Source organism: Camelus ferus, chromosome 11 (genome assembly GCF_009834535.1).
Source record: "Camelus ferus isolate YT-003-E chromosome 11, BCGSAC_Cfer_1.0, whole genome shotgun sequence".
Classification (NCBI taxonomy): Eukaryota; Metazoa; Chordata; class Mammalia; order Artiodactyla; family Camelidae; genus Camelus; species Camelus ferus.
In genome coordinates, this window is record NC_045706.1 from 11,621,413 (window position 1) to 11,639,045 (window position 17,633).

Sequence of the window (17,633 nt, forward strand, 5' to 3'; positions counted from 1 at the left end):
CCTATCGGACGCTCCCTCCACCCTAGGGCAGGAGAGGTGGTAGGATTCAAACACCCATCTTCTGCTGAATCATGTTGGGGAGATCCCTGGCTAAGCCCTTTTCAGAGGGCTGGCTGCACCGAATAAGTCAGGGGCTGCTGCTCACTGAATTTCCTGCCCACTATGGGGTCTTGGAGCTCACACAATTACTGTTTCACAGGCAAGCACCAGGCAGAGGTGGATAACAGGAGCTTGCCCAGAATCCCCACAGGGCCCTTGATGTGATAAATCTCATGCAGAGCTCTCAAGAGGGACCTGACAACAAAAGGTCAAATGTGTTTCATTTTGATGTTTGGGGTTGGAGCAAAGAAACCTGAGCCAGAAAAAGCAAAGGACAAATAGTCTCTTTAAATCCTTCCCTGCCTCCCTCCCTCAGCTCTCAAAAAATTTTCTTCTTGGCTTGCTGATGACTAAATACCCCAGCCCCAGAACTCAACTCCTCCTTCTGGAATGACATCTAATGATGCATGGAAAGCTACACCCTTTTCTGCAACCACACACACTCAGTCATTGCCAAGTAACGAAAAAGATCCTTTGAGCAGGAACAAATAAAAGCTCCAGGCTTGAGCTCTGGGTTAGAAGTCAGGCACTGGGCTTCCTCTCTAGCCCAGAACACCACAATCACCCTTGGGTCTTCATCCTAGGATACTGGTTCAGTCACCCCAGGGGTGGGGCACAGTGCTGTAGCATAACATGCCCCAGGGCGGTCAGATTGGTGGCCTGGCCATGCTGGCTGTGCCACAAGCAGCTTTCTGCGTGGCCCCAGTCCTTCTGAGGATGCTGTCCATTGCGGGACAAATGCTGGGGAAACACTGACCTCCTTTTTATTGCAAAGAAGACCCAAGAGTGGTCACAGGTGCAAAACTGGAGCGCTGGTAGGTGCCTTCAATGGCCATAACTCTTTCTAGGACAAGCCTCTATTCCTATTTCCTTCTAACCCCAGTCTCCTCCAGCAAACCCCCCTTTCTCTCGGTGATATAATTAGAGTTTGTGAGTATTTTCACAGAAAATGTGGTTTTCTGGGAGATGGATTCTTTTAAAGGCTTAAAGTGAGACTAATAATGTGCAGCTGAGCCAAAGCCAAACGACCTGGCCAAAACGCATTGTCCTGTTGCCTGACCTGGCTCCATCAGGGACACCCAGGGTCATCTCCCACAGCAGGTGTCTTGCAAAGGTGGTGGTGTTCCCAGTGGAGCAGGAGGATCGCAGGCCTGGAGGAGAGCCGCGCGGGGAACCAGGAACCTCCTGGGCTGGAGGCACCCTGAGCCAGCACGTCCAGCGCCACCTCTAGTGCCTCCCGTCCCCGCAAGGGTAAGCTGGGTCCCGGGGATCACTCCTGTGCCCACGTGTGTGCCTCTGACGTTGGCCTACGCTTTCGAGCCGCCGCGCTGGGTGTCAGCAGCCTTCCTCTGCGACCTCGTGGTCCTTCTGCCATCCTGCGACCACGCCGCGTGAGTGTTTCGGCTTACCGTCCTCGCCCCGGGTCCGTGTATGAGTTTGTGGTGTTACCGCCGCTGGCGGCGCTTGAAGGGCTGCACGCCTCTGTCGCTGACCTTGTCCTGGGCACGAGCGCCTGGCCTGCACCAAGGGCACGCCGCGGTCGCCTCCGAGGTCGCCTCCGTGTGGTCTCCGGTGGAGACTCGCGGTCCTCCCAACCCCTCTCTGAGCGCGGCCGGGCCTCGCCACCGAGCGCCCCCGGGCGGAGCGCAGAAGCAGGGATCGCCGAGCCTTCTGCTGCTCCTCCCGGCGGCCTGCAACGTCTGCCCCGCCTTTTCCCATCTCTTGCATGTCTTCATCTGTTCCAAAGACTGGGCGTGAGCCTCATCCACAGCGCTCTTCCAATGCCCTGCCACTTCTCTTTCTCTGGCGCCACCGCCATCTGCGCCACCCACGATGGTGTCCAATTCTTGTCGAACTCAGGGTCTTGCCCTCAGCCTCCACCCCCTACCTCTCTCCCTAACTCTTCTATTCCTCGAACTCAAGGGAGGCCAGGAGCCGTGACTGGGATCTCAGCCCCTCTCCCTTGCTCTTTCGCCGGCACCAGCTCCCGGTACTACGGCGCGCCCTGTGGGGAGCAGGGGAGTGATGGATGCGAGCATGCAGTGCTGGTCTATGCCCCCGGCCGGCGGGACCAGGCACTCTCGCGGTTCTACGAGACATCTTGGCACTGGAGATCGCTGGAAACGATGGACTCAAGCGGTCAGCGGGCAGCATCTCCTGCCCTGGGCAGCCAGTTCCAGCCCTGGCACGGATGAGCCATACTCTGGGGTATCTCTCCACGGCAGGTTCTGTCGTCTTGTTCTTCTAGACGATCCGCATTTAGTTCCTTAGGCGTCCCTTGATCGTTCTGGAAACGAAGTCTGATTTCCAAGACGGAAATCAGGAGCTCCGGCAAGGTTGAGCCCTTGCCCGCGCGGCAAACAGGTGGGCAACCAGCACTCGAGGGTGGATGGGTCGGTCGGGGTGGGCGGAGGGGCTTCTTGGAGAGTGCTGGGCTCCCTGTCCTGCTTCTGGCACCACTGCCTCACCTGTCATTTGCCTATTTCCTGAGCGTTATATCTAAGTGGAAAGTAACACGAAAACCACTTATTTTGTGTATGTGGTGGGGATTTCAGGAGTCCGCATCCTTCCAACTGTGGAAACGACCGGATTGAGGGGCGAAGAGGAAAGGGAGCTGGTCTAGAGAAGGAGTGGGACCCGCGCTGACTCTCCCAGGGGCTCGCCTGGAGTGGCTGGTTGGTGTTGCTTTCCCGGGCGGGCAGACCCCCCAGCGCCCCCCTAGGCCACGTGCTGGGAGCCCAGTCTCCAGAACCGTTAGTCTGCGGTCGAAGTGTCAGTAGGATTGGGTCCTTCTGAGGGTCATGAGGGAGAATCTGTTCTATGCTTTTTCCCTTGGTCCTGGTTTGCTGGCCATCTTTGGTGTTCCTCGTTTATTTTTTCAGAAGTAGCCAGCCCCCTATCTTTGCCTCCTCCTCACATGGCTTTGTCCTGTGTATGTCTGTGTCCATATTTCCCCTTTTTATAAGGATACCAGTTACATTTGATTAGAGCCCATTCTGATGACCTTGTTTTAACTTGATTACCTCTGTAAAGACTCATCTCCAAATAAGGTCACATTCCAAGCTACTGGGGTACTATGTTCTGAATGTGTCCCCCCAGATTCATATGTTGGAATCCTAGCCCCCAAGGTGATGGGATTAGGAGATGATATTAGGAGGTGGGGCCTTTGGGAGGTGATTAGGTCATGAGGGTGGAGCCCTCGTGAATGGGATTAGTGCCTTTATAAAAGAGACCCCCCCCCCCCCCACAGAGCTACCTAGCTCCACTGCCACCACTTGAGGCTGTGAGAAATTTGCAGCCTGGGAGAGGACACTGACTAGAACGTGACCACCCTGACACCCTGATCTCGGACTTCCAGCCTCCAGAACAGTGAGGAGTAAATGTTAGCAACTCAATGAACTAAGACATGGGAGTTAGAACTTCAACATATGAACTTCGGTGGGGACACAAGTCAATGTAGAACCTTGATGTTATCAATGGCCAAGCTCCTCTTTGGAACCACGGGTAGCCCAGTCAGTCCTAAATTTGGCCTGGTGCTTCTGGAATGCTGTTTATAATAACATGACTTTTCCTATTTTTGTGCCTTCTGCCTGGACTGTCCCTCCTTGGCTCTTCTTCTGTCTGGATCTGTCTCTGCCTTCAGCTGGAATGTCACCTCCTCTGAGAAGCCCTTTCACTGCCTCTTATTCTTTAGTTTAGCCCCTCGTTTGCTTTCTTCATAGCACTCATCATGATGTGCAGTGACACATTTCTTTGTCTTTCTGTACAAATGGGAGCTCTGTGGGGGCAGAAGCCATATTTGCTGTATTCACCAGTGTATCCCCAGAGCCTGGCACCTCCCAAACATACATAAGAGTGGTTATATCTGACCACAATGCCAGGAGGTAATTAAGGCAGGTGTTATTCTCATTTGTGGGGGTTGGGGGGAGGAAGGGAAGTGACTTATCCATGCTAGCAGTGGTGGCCCTGGAATTCAGATCCAGATCCCCTGGTTCCAAGTCAGTGTCTCACCCACCACACCACACTGCCTGCTTTTAAGGTTTAGAAGGTTTAGAAGGTTTTAGCCCTTAAGGTTCTGTGTGTGTGTGGGGGGGTCACCCCTCCCTTTGCCTCTGCCTTCGGCCAGCCACAACACTTCTCAGAATCACTGCACAGCTCTTAGAAATCACAGGGTCCCAGACCCTACATGAGACCTATTACAGAAGACCCTCTTGGTGTGGAATCATATATTTAAAACATGCTGTTTGGGAATTAATTCCAAAAAAGTGTTGCTAGAGTAGCTGTGTTGAAAATGAAAAATCTTGCTAGGAAACACATCCCTCTGCTGTTGAACTGAGAAATTCTCAGTTAATTGGCCGAGATCAGGAAGGGTGCTTCCCAGGTGCCTTGAATGTGTAAGATACTGTCTCCTTCGAGCATTTTCTCCATCCAGCTTCTAGCAAGACAAGAGGACTCTACCGGGGTGAAGGCAGCCCTGCAGGGGTCTTAGCGCATCCGTGTTCTTTCCAGGTCCCTCGGAGCACCTGGTGGGCCTGGAGTGGTGCTCACAGTGGGGGCTCAGGTCCAGCTGCCCTTGGTACACTTGGTTCTGAAGCCCCTTCTTGTCACACTGTCCTGTACCACACGAGTGACATGATAATCATGACAAATAACAATAATAATAGTATTAACTATTGCTACATTTTATTGAAAGTTTACTACATGCCAGGTAGCCTGGAATTTTACAGATGGACAGTAGCTCTGTGAGGTAGGAATTACGATTATCCCCACCTCCTAATGGAAGGAGCTGCAAAGTGTTTGTGGTCATTTGCAATCTACCTACACTTCATTTTATAGGTTAGGAAAGTAAGTTACGGAATGACTAGGTAGCTCGTCCAAGAACATACGGCTTGTCAGATAGCCATAAAGTTGAGAATCCAACTCAGGCAGACTGCTCCAAAGCTCAGATTCCTCCCTCACTAAACTGCTCTCTCTCAAGAAGCAGGTGTTTCCCAACATGGTGGTAGGTTGTCCTGCCTCTGTTGCTCTGTGTTTGCAGTATTCTTTGATGTTCAGACAGCTGGTCTCTTGCTGTACAGAGGCTGGCTCTGAGACGAAGCCCAAACCCTCGGAGGGTCTCCCAAGCAAACTCATGCCCTCTTTGAATTCTGACCAATTGAGGTCTGGAATTCTATCATTAGATGAAATTCCCTTCCTTCCTTCCTCCTTTTCTTCCCTGCAAATATTTATTGCCTGTATGTGTATATGTGTGTGTGTGTGTGTATATATAATATATGTATGTATAACATTGTGTATATATAATATATATATACACACATACATACAGATCTATATATACACACACACATATATGTAATATATACACACACGTATGTATACATATGATACTGGTGATTTTCCATTTGCAAGGATAGAGGATGCTTTGACTGCTTGAATGAGTGCCCCACTACATACACAAGTACAGGAGCAATTTGTCAGGCTATTACTACTCAGGTGCTCATTATGATAATCAAGAGGTAATAACATTCTGGGACTGCAGCTAAAACCTGAATAGAAATCAGCCTGCTTGGTTGGATTAAGACAGGAAAGATCATGGAAAGAACACGTCTGTCCATTTCTCATGCTTCCTGTCAAGGCAGTTCAGATGGGTGTCCTAATGAGTCCATTCATTCAGGGTGGTTTGTTTTGCATTCATTTAATGCTCACAAAGCATACTCATCACCCTTTCCCCATGGTCGGCACACAGCCCCATCTCCAAATACCAACACACTGGGGGTTAGTCCACAGCAATTCAGTCTATAGGATAGCTACCAAAACAAAATACCACAGACTGGATGGCTTAAACAACAGAAACTTATTTCTCATAGTTCTAGAGGTTGGAAGTCCAAGGTCAAGGCTTCAGCAGGTTTGGTTTCTCCTGAAGCCTCTCTCCTTGGCTTGCAGGTGGCTGTCTTCTTACTTGTCCTCACACAGCCTTTTCTCTGTGTGTGCACATCCTTGGTGTCCCTTCCTCTTCTTATAAGGACACCAGTCATATGGGATTAGGATCCCACCTTTACGATCTTATTTAATTATCTCTAAAGGTCCTATTTCTGAATACAGTCACATTGGAGGTTAGGGCTTAATATGAACTTGGTAGGGGGTGGGGAGACACTATTCAGTCCATAACATCCCGCAACTCCTACTCAGCTCGGAGCTCAGCTTAACACATTGGAAAATCAGTGTCGCCGGTTGAGGTCTCTGAGAAACAGACTCTGAGACAGAGATTAGCATGTAGGCTGTTATTAAGGAGAACTTTAAAGATCAACAACCTGTGGATGGACGGGGAAGAGAAAGAAAGGGAAGGAGATAACTGGTCAGAAGGAGAAGCTGAGTGACAGGGCAGTCTCAGTGGAGGCCTCAGCCAACCCTATAGAAGTATCTAGGATGTCTTGTCTTGAAGACAGGAAGCGTGGGACCATTCCCCATGTGTCAGTCACTGGATGTGAGTTACCATGGGAGTGCCAGGGAGACAGAATCTGGTTGGGTCATGTCTTTAACCCGCTCTCTCAGTCTCTGTCTTTTAATTTGGGTATTAGACTATTTACATGTAATGTAATTAGTGATATATCGAGACTTAACTCGTCATTCAGTTTTTTTTTCCATTTGTTTTGTTTTTCATTTTTCAATTTTTTCTGCTTTCCTGGGGGTTACTTGAATATTTTTTAGGATTATTCTTGATTTGTTTATAGTGTTTTTTGAGTGTATCTTTTCGTTTGGCTTCTTTAATGATTGTGCTACGTATTACACTGTACGTACATAGCTTTTCACAGGCTACTGATGTCAGCAATTTACCAGTTTCAGTGAAGCACAGAAAACTTACCTTCCTTTGTGTCCTTCTACCCTCTCCCATTTATAATATAATTGTCTTCAATATTTTCTCTTCATTCACTTAGAACCGTATCAGTCAGTGTTACAATTTTTGCTTCAACTGTCAAACGTAATTTACAAAACTCATGAGTTTTCTATTTTTCCTTACCACTTTAAATCTTCTTTCCTCATGTCCCAAGAATCTTTTTATTGTTTCCTTTCTGTTGAGAGAAATTCCTTTAGCCATTGTTTTTAGGGTAGGTGTGTTTGCAAAAAAAATTCTCTGTTTTCTTTTACGTGAGAATGTCCTGACTGGTTTTGATGTATAGGATTTTGAGTTGAAAGTTATTTTCTTTCATCACTAGAAAAATATGGTTTCACTTTGATCTAGCCTCCCTGGTTTCTGATGAAAAATCCACAGTCATTCTAATTGTTTTTGCCCTGTAGGTAGTTGTCATTTTTCTCCCTCTGGCTGTTTTCAGGACTTTGTGTTATTTCTAGTTTTCATAAGTTTAATTATGATGTGTCTTGGCACAGATTTCTTTAGCTTCGTCCTATTTGGGGTTTTCTTAGCAGCTTGAATCTGCAGGTTTTTGTCTTTCCAAGTTCTAGAAGTTTTTAGCCAGTATTTCTTCCACTGCTTTTCAGCCTCATTCTCTGGCTTTGCCTTCCAGGACTCTGATGGCACAAATGTTAGGTCTTTCATTGTAGCCCCATGGGTCCTGGAGGCTCTGTTCTTTTTTTTTTTTTTTTTCCCAGACGATTTTTCTGTTTTTATTTTTGTTTTATTGGATTGGATACTTTCTATTGTCTTGTCTTTCAGTTCACAGATTCTTTCCTCTGTCTCCCCCATTTTGCTGTCGAGCCATCCACTGAGCTTTTAGATTAAATCTTTAAATTTTGGTTATTGGTTTTCAGTTCTAAAATTTCCATTTAGTTGTTATTTACAAATTCTATTTATTTGAGGAGACTTAATTCTTTCCAGAAAGTTTCTATTTTTTCCCCACTTATTTCAAATGTGTTCATGATTGCTCACTGAAGTATTTTTTAATCACAGTTCCTTTAAAATCTTTGTCAGATATTTCTAACATCACTTTCATCTCGGTCTTGACCTCATTTAAGTATCTTTTATAAAATTCAGTTTGAGATTGTGGCTTTTCTTGGTATGAAGAGTAATTTTTGATGGAAACCTGAACATTTTTGTTTTGTATACTGAGACTCTGGATCTTATTTAAACCTTTCTTTCAGCTGAGCTCCTCGACTGCATTTGGGGAGGGGGAGGGGGAGGCACAGCTTTATTACTGCCAGGTGGACATAGATGTTCAGGTCTTCCATTCGGCCTCTGTTGACACACAAGGGGATGTTCTGTTACTGCTAAACGTCCTGACTCTTCTTAGGTCTCCTCTGATACCAGCCCAGTGTGGAGGGGTAGGAATGCCTTAATACTGCTGGGTGGAGGTAGATGTCCTGGCTGGGATGTGGAATGTGGTAGGGGCTCGTTAGGTTCTGGCGCAGATGAAAATCCTGCCTCCCGTCTTGGCCCTCCCATTACCACCTCAATGAGGGTGTTGGGGTGCCTCGTGAGAGTGGGAGTCTAGGCTCCCCACTTGGCTTTTGTTGGTGTGGCTGTGGCCACAGTTTTCCTGTGGTCTTTGGCTGGAATAGAGAGTATTTATTGCCTGAAAGTTATTGGTCTTGCTAAGCTTCTTTCCTGAATTTGTCCTGAGACAACAGGTTTTTTTTTGGGGGGGGGTCGGGGGCATTTTTTTTTTTAAACTTATGTTTAGTGGCATTTTTGTGTTGCCAGCTTTTTCAGCTCCAAGTCTGGGCTACCTAAGGGACTTCACCACGCGTCTAGCTGGTCTGCCTCCTTCCTTCTGTCTTTCAGAATCTTATGTTTTCCTTTATGTATAATGTTTAGGATTTTTGGTTGTGCTTAGCAGGAGGAACAGGAAAATTTACATCTATTCTATCCTCCTGGAAGCAGAAATTCCAAGATATTATTTTTAAGTGCATAAAATAAAACACATAGGTTTACAGAGGGAACCAATTATGTTAAAACTTGGCTATCAAACCATGAAACACCCACATTTGGCATATATAAATATATCCATTTATTTATTAATATATTAAATAAAATATCTAGCAATAGGTCTCATGGTCACTGTAGTACTGAAGTAGTGATTTGCATTAGTGGTCTTTTGGGAATCTGCCACCATTGCAGTATAATGTCAAATGTTCTGTGATTTCTACTGGGGACAGAGTCACTGATGTCTGTTATTCGACTATGCCTTTTATAACTGAAGGAAATGCCAAATTTTAGTTATAGTACTAACGTGATCCTACTTCACAGACCCGCTGAATTCTTGACCCTGGTTAACAACCTCTGCTTTTAAGAATAAAACAGACCAACAACAACAGACTCTACAGGCAGAGATTTCTGGCAGACACTTAAAAAAAACTCATTTGAGACCAGAAGCCCGCAGTGGTCAATAAAGTAGACGATCAGGCCAGGGCAGCCAAGAGCACAGCTGGATCCGATTAGGGGATGACAGGAAGCCAAGTTTCTGGGCCAGGCACCAGATCTCAGAGACTCCTGCTGCCCAGACCCACAGACACTGTCAGTCAGATGGGAAAGCTCAGCCAAGCCTGGTCTTGCTGGTCACCCAGGAAAGACACCATCTGAGAGGAAGATGGGTCTTTGGCAATTCAACTGGGCAGTTTAGAAAGAAGAGGGCTTCCCCCCGTCCCTTCTGACAATCAGCCAGTTACCGTGTCTATTTCTGCTGCACAAAAGTGATTTTCTTCTGAGGACACTGTGTTCTGTGCTCTTGCATTCAGGGCCTGAGTCCCACACATTCACTATCTGGGCAGCCCCAGATTGGACTGGCAAATGCATGTGTTTTCATGAAAGGCAGGGCTGCTTTGTGAAGCCTCGAACGGGCACGAAATGCTATGTCTGCAGGAAAATGAAATAAGCACCCTCATTTATAAGTTGCCAATTTGATCCTATTTGTCTGGGGCAGGCCTGATGCGATTTGAAGGGCAGCTGGAAGTTTCTTTTGCCTCATTCCTTGCCTTTCTCTCCCTTTCATTAAAGTTATAAATGCGATGCCTCGCATTTTAATGAAAGGGAGTGGTGAGAACAACCAGAGGCTTGGGGAGGAAACCTGAAATAATAGCGCAGTTGCTAAGGAACGAGGCCGGACGAGTTAATTTTGTTGGCATAACATCTCCTCGTTATTTAATCTCCTAGCGTATTCATTTCATGCATCTGTCACCATGTCACCAAAGCCGGGAGGAAGTGTTAATTACAACACCAGGGTGGAGAACAGACCTGTCCAAACCTTGTGTATATTTCAACTATCAGAGTGGGGCCCTGAGCTTTGATTTTGTTGTCGAAGAGACCACCCTTTTCTATTGTGGGAAGAAAGCTGGTGAGGGTCTCACTAGTCGCTGCCAGACCACACTCTTGTGGCCCCCAGCAGCGGCTCTGTACCCTGGATGGATGTTAGTTACCTGGGGTGTTTTCAAAAAAGACCAATGTTTGGGCCCCATCCCCAAGGATTCTGATGTAATTGGTCTAGGGGTGGGGTCCAGGTATCGGATTTTGATCAAAGCTCCAAAGTAATTTCAGTGGGTCACCCAGGCAAAGAACCACTGATACATAGAATTGTTACCTTTCCTCTGCTGTCTTACTTTCAAAGTTCCAGAGCCTCTTAGATTTTCTTTTTCTTTTGTCTCCCAGTCACTTTCTTCCCATCTCATACATAACTCTGATAATGAGCATTTAATGAGAGCTCAATGGGCACTGGGCACAGCACTGTATCTTTGTATCTGCAGGAGCTCTTGGAATCCTTACAATAATCTTGTAAACTGGATATTCTGTTAGCCCAATTTTACAGACAAGGAAACTGATGTTCAGAGAAGTTCAGTGCCCCTCTGCTAAGTGATGGGTCCAGGATTTGGACATGAGTCTTACTCCAAAGCTCAACTAATTGTGCTGGTGACTTCTGTCCCCACAGGAGAAGCTGCTGGTCCACACGTGGAGGCTTAGCTTCCATCCATGCTCAGGACCAGCTTTGTCCTGGCTGGGGTTTTGGGAGAGCCTGGGACGGGGATCAGTAGCTAGTCAGTCCCATTTCCAGCTTGTGCCCTGGGTCCCAGCTCTGAGGAGGTTCCCTTGGGCTCCTCGCCTCTACTGACTCAACTCAAATCCAGCCCTCTTTCTGACCAGTGAGTGACCTGGGCCAAGTGTCTGAGTCTCATAAGATCTAGTTTCCTCACTGTTGGTGGGAGGACAACCCATTGCACAGAAGTGCCGTGAAGGTTAAATGAATTAATACATGTAAGGCACTTAGAACACGGTCTGGCACACACTACTCATAAAGGTTCCATTATTTCCACCCTGACTCCCCGCCTTTATTGAGATATAATTGACATATAACATTGTATAAGTTTAAGGTGCATAATGTGTTGATTTGATACATGTATATTGCAGAATGATTATTATCACAATATCTTAGCTAATACCTCCATCAGGTCACATAACCCCCATTTCTTTTTTGTACTGAGAGTATTTAAGATCTATCCTCTTAGTAACTTTCAAGTATGTAATACGGAATTATTACCTATAATCACCATGCTGGGCAGTAGCTCCCCAGAACTTACTCATCTTACAGCTGGCAATGTATATATACCCTTTGACCTACGTCTGTGTATTTCTCCCACCCCTCAGCCCCTGGTAACCACCATTCCGAGTCTCTGTTTCTATGAGTTTGGTGCTTTTTTAGGTTCCACATAAAAGTGATATCATACGGTATTTGTCCCTCTCTGCCTAATTGCACTTCGCATAATGCCCTCAAGGTCCATCCACGTTGCGGCAAGTGGCAGGATATTCTTCTTTCTCATAGCTGAATATTATTCATCTATGTCTCCATTTTCTTTATCCATTCATCCATTGATGGAAACTTAGATTGTCCGCCATGTCTAGGCTATTATGAATAACTCTGCAATGACCATTGGGGTGCAGATATCTCTTCAAGATTCCATTTTCGGGGGAGGGTATAGCTCAAGCAGTAGAGTGCATGCTTACCATGGACGAGGCCCTGGGTTCAATCCCTAGGACCTCCTCTAAAAATAAATAAATAAATAAATCTAATTATCCCCGCCCACCCCAAAACGCTAAAAAAAAAAATTCTGTTTTCATCTGAATTGTTAGTTATCATCATCATCACTATTAGCACAGAGCTAGGACTCAGAGGTTGCTTTACTCGCCATCTCCTCAGGCCCAGAGATGTCCAGCGCCCGGCACGGTGTCTGGATTCTAGGTGCTGGGCACCTCTGAAGCTGCTGCCTGGACCTCCTGGTTCAGACACAAGTAGCTGACCCTAGAGACCGAACCTTATCTGCACCTTTGGCTGATTAAACCACAAAGGACAAGGACCTTTCTGTAAATGTATTAGTAAGAACTCTTTCAGTGTCGAGAGAGAGAAACCCAACTCACACTGGCTTTAAGCTGAAAAGGAATTTATTGGCTGACGTTGGCTGATGCAACTGGAAAGTCCAGGGCTGGCTTTAGGCACAAGGGTTCCCTGGGCTTCTGTCCCCCTCTCCCCAGCTCTCAGTGCTCCTTTTCTCTGTGTTATCTTCATGCACAGGCAGCTCTCTAGAAACTCAGACTTACAGCCTTAGCACTATCGGGTCCCTCTGTAAAGGAATTTCTTCACCCCAATAATTCCAGTGAAACTCATGGGTGCACTTGGAGCAGACCCATTGGCTCAAGACCAGCAAGGCAACGGTATGTAGCCCAGCCCATGCTGGCTCAGAGTAGAGAAGCAAGCTTTCTGGGTACCAAGTCAAACCAACCCCACATCTCACAACCATCCAAAAAGTCAACTCAGCCTGGTGCCCAGACAGCTCAGAAGCCCATCGTTTGGCTTGTTTACACAGACGAGAGTTTGGGTTTAAAGAAAAACTAAAATTTGATTGGGGTGGGGGGTCAGCTGTTTGAGAACAACAGATTCCCCTCCAGACATTAAAAAAAAACAAACAATTTTTAGTATATGTACTGCTGAAGCAAGCAGAAAAACAAACAAAACCCAACCAAACAAAAAACTATGGTGGGATTTAGATAATATTTGAGTACTTTCAGCTCTCAAAAAAAAAAAAAAAACAAACAAAAAACAAAAAACAAAAAACAAAAAACAAAAAACAAAAAACAAAACCCCAGCCAACCAACCAAACAAAAAACTATGTCCAAAACTGTATGAGCCTTGAGTGCCACCTTGTGACAAAGAATGGTATTTTCCTAGGATGAAATTTTCTCCAGGGAAAAGCTTCAGGGTCCCCACCCTATTCCTGCCCCTCCCCTGCCCCCACTTCAGCTGAGCTCTGTGCTAGGCTCACAGAAATGACAGTCCCCATCGGGTGGAGCCCCCAGCCCAGGTAATACAGTACAACATGGTGGACAGTTTTGGACTATGAGAAGTGTCCTATGGGGACACAGAGCAGGAGACATTGTCTCTTCCTTAACACCCTGAAAGCCAGCCCAGAGCAGGCACATCGTAAATGCTTGGTAAATGAACAGTTAACTGTTCCTTCCAGATTCCCCGTTATCTGCTCTTTTTCTCTCATGGCCATTCCCAAGGCTAACATTAGTCTCTGGCATAGTCTCAATTTTCTCATTACAGACATTTCTTCTCTCACTGCTGGCCTAGAATTTGTCTTCCTATCCAGGATTTAGGATCAGTGCTTCTCCTTGCCACCCACCCCTCAATCAATGTAACGGTCATTATATATCCATGTCTCTGCAGAGCCTGAATTCTGAGAACTCGCTGCTTAAAATAGGACGCCATCCACCGCAATCTGTGTTCTTGGAACTGAGGTCATTTCTGGTGCATCACCTTCTGTACACACACAGGTGGGGAAGCCAATGGACCCAACACAGCTGGGTCCTCTAGAGCCCTGGAAAGCCCACAGAGACCCAGAGCACTGAGGGTGTGTTTGCCATCAAAGTTGTGACTTTGCTTCTTATTGACAAGCCACCCCAGTCCAGGTCCAAGGGGCCCACGCCTGTCAGCCCTGCCAGCCCCTCATTGTCCCTCAGCTGGGAGAGCCCTGATCCAGTGAGGGAGCCCCTGGCCCCGGCCTCCTCCCTGGCCTGCGTGGAGACACGCCTGTTCTTTGTACTCCCGAGTCACCCACTGCCCCTCCCACTTAGGGGTGTTGCACTGGCTTACTGTTGTCACATTGCCACCTGTTTCACTCATATACAGTTCAACAGGAAGCGGCCTGGGTTACTGTAAAGGAATAATTAATTATGGAAACGACTGCCAGTAAACTCAGTTCCAGGTCTGGGGTGCAGAGCAATGAACTAGACGAAAATGTTCCTTCCCCCCGTGGAAAGAATAGTCTGATTTGGGGTTAGGATGTTTTTTTAGTTGCATTGGGTCACCATTAAGCATTTTAAGCAGGGGTGGATTTGATCTGGTTTCCTTTTAAAAAGCGTCACGTTGGGTGGTGACATGAGAGGTGGGAGGGGGTTGGGGAGGGGCTGGGTTCTCCTGCTCAGGCCCAGGTGGTCCCTGAGGAAGGCTTGGTCTGGGTGCAGCAGAGCTGATGCAGAGACAGCAAACTTGAGACGTGTCTTGTGGGGAGAGCTGCCAGGACTTGCTGGGGATGGGGAGGAAGGAGAGGATGCGAGGAAGACTAGCGGGGTTTGGGTCTGGATGACTGGTGGACAATGGCAGCACTGAGGGAGATGGGAAGATGGGGGAACAGCATGCCACGTGTGGAAACAAACCAGGTTCTGGTTTGGCCACGTCAAGTTGGAGAAACCACCACCGTGAGCTTTCAGGGGGCCCGTGGGGCCCTGTGGCAACAGTCGGGATGAGAGAAAGCCTCAGCCCTGTCTCAGGCCCGAAGCTCTGTGGGGCCCACGCAAGGCCCACTCCTTGTGCTTCTCACTGGGAGGAGAGCGGCACCTGGTGACGAGGGGTTAGCCCGTGAACGAGGCTCGCCCCACTCTGCCTGCGCAGGAGACACTGAGCCACCAGTTCCCAAATAACCTGGAGGGAGCAGTCATCTGGAACGCTGGTCAAAATGCAGATTCCCAGGTCTCTCCCCTAGGGATGAGTTCAGGGGGCCTGAGATCGGGCCCAGAACGTGTCTGTTTAACTTGGGACCCTGATGTCTGTCATTGCGCAAGTTTGGGAAAACCTGTTAGGATAAGCTGCCCAACCTTTGATTCAGACCCTGTGTCCCCGGCTCAGGAAATACCTGTCAGCTGAGTGGACTGAAGTGACTTGGACCTGGAATGCCCCCCTGGAAGACTCCGTCCCCTCTGCGTCCCGGTGGGCTGTCTTAACTAAGAGTCCAGATGGTGGGTTCGTTAAGAACGTGGTCTTGCGGTCACACACCACAGCATCCTCCTCCTCCACCCCCAGCTGCCTGGTGTGGAGGAACTTACAGAAGCTGTCTTGCTTCTGTCTGTGTCTCATCCGAGGTAGGTCTCCGCTACCACGGCCACGTGACAAGGATGCAGGGCTGGCGGAGTTGGCTGATGTAGGTGAAGCGTCTGCCCCAGGCACGATCCTGGGGAAAGCCCCTGACTCGCAGAGGCTTCTGGGCTGGCTCTCTGGAACCTCCTTTTCAATCCAAGGAAAAATCTCCTGTGCTGCCTGCCCAGGGCTCCAGCCACCCCTCCCCACCGTGACTAAATACACCGATTCGTCTTTCTCCACCAGAGGTCAGGTCAAGGCCGTGGGAAGGAAGCAACTCCTGGGCTCGTCAAGGGGGTGACACCCCCCGCCTGGAAGGCTGCCCTCCACAGAGCTGGGTTTGGAGAGCTGGGAGGAGCCGCGAGGGGAGGCAGGGGACCTGAAGGGCTCCTGGAAACCAGGCAGGGGCTGGAGTCTTAGAAACTAATATCTGGATGCTAGTAGCTTATTGCTACTGGAATCTCATTGCTTTCAGGACCTCATGGTGGGCAGAGCTAAGAAACAGATGTGTGTACACACACACGTATCTATTTTTCACATTGAGCAATCTGTATTTGTTAAAACACATCACTTCACACTAATACCTCCAGTGCCAGTTCAACACCACAGGATATATCCTAGCCTTTCCCTTTTCTGTATTTTTCCCTTGATTGTCTCAGTAGAGCGATGTTAGTTGTTAGTCTGGAATAGATACTCTTTATGGTATTAAGGAAATATCTTACTATTTGGTTTACCAAAAGTTTCTAACAGAGAATAATGATAAACTTTATCATCAGTATTTAGAGAGATGATGATTCGGTTTTGTTTTTATTCAGCAAGTACTTGTATAGGGCTTACTAAATACCAAGCAGTGGTGTAAATAACTTTACGAATGTTAACTTTTTGATTTCTCATAACAATCCCATATGGTAGATAACGTTAGTATCTCCATTTTACAATGAGAGAGCTGAGGCACAGAGAAGTTAGACTGCTTGAGAAAAGTCACAGCATAAGAAGAAGAGCCATGTTTCCACATCGGGGGTTCTGTCTTCAACATCTGACACTTGGCCTCTAACTTTCCACTCTTCTTACTGTGTTGTGCCTTTTTTGATCTACTGATGTGATAAATTATATTAACAGCTGTCCAGGTATTGAATCATCCTTATATTCCAAATCATACTTGGTTATGGTGTTACTGTTAGTTGAACATTGATTTGACTTGCAATTTAAATTTATATCTATATTCACAAGAGAGTTTGGTCTTTTTTTTTTTTTTTTTTCTTTTCAGGGTGCTATATCAAGGTGATGCTAAGCTTAATGAATTGGAAACTTACCATCTTTTACAGGCTTATGGAGTTATTTATACAAAATAAAAATGATAGTTTCAGTGGAAGTTGAAAGAAAAGAAGAAGCCTGTAAAATCATTTGGGCCCAGAGTTCTTCTAAAAATTTTTTTTCAATTCTTAGTCTACTCTTTTAGCTTTTTGCCAAGTTGTTAATCTGCTCTGATTTCCTATTTATTTCTTAACACAATTTTGACAATTTATAGTTTCTTAGAAAACTATCCATTTTATCAAGGATTTTAAAATTTAGTATCACAGAATTATACATATTATTTCTCCATGATTTAAAATAGCTTCCATATCTTTGTTTATATCTCTTTGCTTATTTCTAATTCTCAATTTCTATTTTCTCTTTTTTAAAAAATTATACTATCTAGAGATTTATTTTACTGGGTTCTCTTTTCTTGTTTTCTGATTAATTAATGTCCCCTTTTCGTATTTATTAGTGCTATTCTCAGGCTTTCCTTAGGTTTGCTATGTGGCAAGAAATGTTCCCCCCTTCTTTAGGGTTGATGTCAGAAAACTATTTTTCCCCCTAGAAAAATTTCATGACGTTTTATTAACAAGATTATCAACACACAGTGGCAAAGGCTTCCATGATCCTCTATCAATTAATCCATCTACACATTCAGCAAAGCAAATTGATTTTTTAAAAAGGGTGTACTACTGAGTGGTTACCTTAAATGTCTTTAGAGATATTTGGGCTATTACAGAAGATCAGTCTATAATTCAAATCAAGCATGGCAGGTAGCAGTTTCAATTTCCTGTCACCATCGGAACTGTCAATTTTCATGTGCACACACAGACAGAAACCCATCCTCATTTATTTTCCATTTGCAATTAAAAGCTCTGTTTAGCCTAA

At 46.4% G+C, this 17,633-nt stretch overlaps 1 long non-coding RNA gene across 7 annotated transcripts in view; it reads left to right on the forward strand.

Moving 5' to 3' along the window:
• The first annotated feature begins 653 nt into the window (after nucleotides 1-653).
• Nucleotides 654-17,633, forward strand: part of LOC106730726 — a 64,067-nt gene continuing 47,087 nt past the window's right edge. For 3 of the 7 annotated variants that reach the window (XR_004323769.1, XR_004323768.1, XR_004323770.1), the window contains exon 1: nucleotides 1,049-1,350. This is a non-coding gene — a long non-coding RNA (uncharacterized LOC106730726). Of the gene's footprint in view, nucleotides 915-1,048; nucleotides 1,351-17,633 lie in introns of those variants that run through there. The other 4 variants (XR_004323771.1, XR_004323772.1, XR_004323774.1 and 1 more) reach the window with 4 other exon arrangements.